Source organism: Pinus tabuliformis, chromosome 8 (genome assembly GCF_031772625.1).
Source record: "Pinus tabuliformis cultivar Carrire ecotype Pingquan chromosome 8, CPIR1, whole genome shotgun sequence".
Taxonomy (NCBI): domain Eukaryota; kingdom Viridiplantae; phylum Streptophyta; class Pinopsida; order Pinales; family Pinaceae; genus Pinus; species Pinus tabuliformis.
The window spans coordinates 829946410-829950297 of record NC_142294.1 but is presented as its reverse complement, the minus strand read 5'-3'; the positions used below and the strand labels follow the sequence as shown (position 1 = coordinate 829950297).

The window sequence follows — 3888 nt, the reverse complement described above, 5'->3', positions numbered from 1 at the left end:
CGTTGATCCCACGACTCTTCGCGACATTGAGAAAGGATGATATCAATCATCTTCAACATTCGTCATGTCAACGACACATTATGGATTATACTAGGGCATAAAACCCTAAAATCATATTTCTTCATGAAATATATTATAGATCCAAGCAATGCCACATAGCTATTGAACACCACAATATTTTAATCCATCATTGATAAAGCTATGACCATACTCCATTTAGGCCAAACTCGATCTAATTTATTCCACACTTAATCTAATGTTAGAACCAACCCTTATAGATGTCAAATATGGCTGTCACATAACACTGTATATTTGTGCAAGCCAAACATTAGCCTGGTAGAGACATCAACCTTGTATCTGCACTCATCAAAGTATAGAGCCTACACACAGACATGGACAAAATAATGTAACATTTCAAGCTTAGTCATTGGTAACATGTTCAAGTGTATACAATGTGAAAGTATAACACACATCTTTCATAATATATTCAACAATAATAATAATCCTTTGCAATGGGATAATAATAACCATATATATATATATATATATATATATAGATAGTGCGCGTGCTAATATCAAGGTCCGTTTTGAGCCAAAAAAAAAAAAAAAAAAAAAAGAAAAAAAAAAGGAGAAAAAAGGGAAAAAAACAAATTTACATTCACAAAGATACGTTGCATTCAATTCATCTATTAATTTTCAATGCATCCAACCTACTATAGCTATTTTGTCTCATCACATGGAATTGAATTCTTTGACTTGAACGTATACACTTTATATTCCTTTATCTTTCTCTGTCCTGACATTTCTAAGAGAATCTTATTGGCATATATATCACTTAGGGATCTTGTTGAGTCATTAATGCATACTCCAGGTAACGCATGCTACGCTTCTCCCATGCCAATATTAGTGTATGCCAATAACATAATTCAATCAATAATATGTTGTAACATTGTTAATGCATATAACATAACTTCCATTGCCGATAATCGACCATATCAATCTGCCATTTTATTGACCATAATGTCCACATCTCCACCATATCGACCTGTTATTATAACGTTGTTGGCACAATATTTGTTTCATCATAATAATCCATGTAATGCACAACAATAAATCTAGAAATAGCATCTATGCATCCACACCTCCACTGCGTCCCTGGACATGTTCACTGATTTGGAATTCATTATTTGAAACTATTCTGAAACTGATATTTGGAGTATCGACATTCCTCAAACTTTTAATATTTTTAACTCTCCGCTCCAGATCTCCCTACGTATCTATCAACCATTGAATACTTCTAGACTTAAGTAACACATTTCTTGCCATTCAATCAGTCTCTATCCATTTCCTGAAGAAACCATATTTTTGTATTAAAAAAAACTTCATTACAAGACACTCTTTCTTCATTTGTATGTGTTTTCATCGATTTTGTTAATCCTATTTTCCATGGGCTTCCTCATCCATTTTAACTGAATCTCTTTTTTCTTCATGTTTATATTTATCTCCATTCAATTACTTCTCTGAATTTGAAATCTGTTATCTCACCATTATCAAGCAAGTTCTCCACTTGACTACCCATCCTAATCATCTTATATTCATCCTCCACTTTGCACACTTGCAATAGCTATAAGTAACCCAATTGGTTTGGATTTATGTATATGTTAATGAAAAAGGAGATCAATGATCAAAATCACAGAATTTGGCTTGATATATTTGGTTCTATGAATGACATTTGCAACTTGAGCAACTAGAACTAGCATGAAACTTTCCAGTGTTCCATCTATATTCTTAGTTTGGAAGTCATACGATTCGTAGCAGAAAAGTACCTCTCTTGCATGTATGTCCTTCGATGTCTTCATAACTAAAAATTCCAAATATAATAGCTATTTCAATGATGGTACTTGGAATGCCAACATCTAAATTGCATTTTTTATGAGTTTTTCTTTACAGGTGAACCTAACTAGCATACCTCCTCTAAAAGATGGTCCAACATGCCTGGAAATGTTTCTTTTGCATCAATTTGCTTCCCTATCCAAGTATCCATTCATATGGACACCACATTCCTTGGTTCTAAAGTATAGAATTGCCACACGCTCTAATGAGAGCAATAATTGTGCCAAATGTAGGACCACTGGATACAACTCATTTTTCAAAATAGGAATCACACCTTCTTTATCTTACCACTTACTCGCACCTTCAATCGCTTCTTTTCTTTCATATGGTGTTGTTAATTGAGATGTAAAGTGATATATCCACTTGTGCAAGCTTCATTGGTAAACACACCATTGAATATAATTTATATCCAATGATATTATTCTCAATCACGAAAGGTAAGAAATTTGGATTTTTTTCATAGTTGGTATGTCTTCCCAGACATTTTGGGGCTGCTCTCCCCCTAATATATTACTTCTTTTGATTGACCGGATGACTGCATTCATTCCATTGACCAATTCTCCCTGAGGCCAAGATGGCTTCAATTTGTTATTGAGTTTTTAGGTTGCTTCCTTTTCTTCCTCTTCCATACCTTAGTTAGCTACCTTCTTGTGTCTACATTTCCTTTTGGCTCATTTTTTAGTCTATTTGGGGTTGCTTCAATCTTCTGTTTAGAGTTATTTAGAGTATATGGCTACTTGCAATCTTTGGATTTGTGACCAAGGTTGCTACATAAATGACACTTTATATGACCAAGAAAAGTCGAAAAGGTTTGTAAATTCTTGAGTCATTTCTACTTTTATTTACATACATTTTGCATTAAGTAGCTTTATGTCCAAATCCATTGCATAAGTAACAATAACAATACAAATGATTTGTGTACTTGGTGGATGGTTTTCTTCTCTGTTTACTTGCTCGAGGGAGCCTTCTTGTTTTCTGATTAGATTTTATTTGTTTTCTCTTACATTCTACTGCTACATGTCCAATTCAATGATACATAAAACACTTGATATCTTTCAATACAACATAGAATCTCCTTTGATATCTTTCTAAAATTTTCAACTCATATCCACGAGGAAATGACCTTTTTGATACGAACCCTTTCTTAACCTCATTCTTTGGCTCTTGATGTTGCTGCTTGTTTTTTGTCTGCTTCTTTACAACTCATGTTGTTGTTGGATTCTTCTTCTGTAGATATTTTTAAGGCTGCTTCTGATCCACTACACTTTTCTGAGTTCTTCATGGAAACGACCTCCTCTTATAATTGCTTACACAATCTGTTCTTTTCTTCTAACTCACTTCTAATTGAATTGGTCTCAGACTCTAACCTTTCACATTGTTCTTCTTTCCCCTTCATTTGTCTGCTCATAACCTCTCCTAATCTCTTTTCTTCTTTAATTTTTTCCCTCAGGCTAACACTTTCTTCCTTGTACTGATGCTCTCTCATCACATATGTGCACAAGTTTCTTTAGGTCTTTGTTTTCATTCTTTAATCTATTTATGCTAGACAATGATAAGTAAAGCTTAGATTTTTCTTCAACTATATTTTCTTTATGGAAATCATGTCCATTCACACTCGCAGAGACCTCATTTGATTGAAATTTTTCTTTTTCCTTCCTCCTATTTTCCTTCTCCTTTTCTGTATTACTAGTGCTAGTCTCTCCTTCATGAATGAGATGCAATATATCCCATATTTCTTTTGCAGAATTTAAATCTATTATTGTATATGTTGGAATTATGGATAATGTGTTGTCCTTGATGGAAACCTAATTGATAAAGATGCCAACATTGTGATAACGATATGTTTATGCAGAGTGATACATATTCTATAGGTGATATGGACAAAAGAATTTCAGTTTAGAGGCAAATGTTAGTTTAGAGACAGATGGATAGTAAAGGTAATTTTGAGAAAGTATATGTGGGTCCTATGAAGAAGGGTCACGTATATATGTAGGT

The 3888-nt window shown here is 33.5% G+C and overlaps 1 pseudogene; it reads right to left on the bottom strand.

Moving 5' to 3' along the window:
* Positions 1-1498: 1498 nt before the first annotated feature.
* On the bottom strand, positions 1499-2293 carry LOC149238161 (nudix hydrolase 20, chloroplastic pseudogene; annotated as a pseudogene).
* Between the last annotated feature and the right edge of the window lie 1595 nt (positions 2294-3888).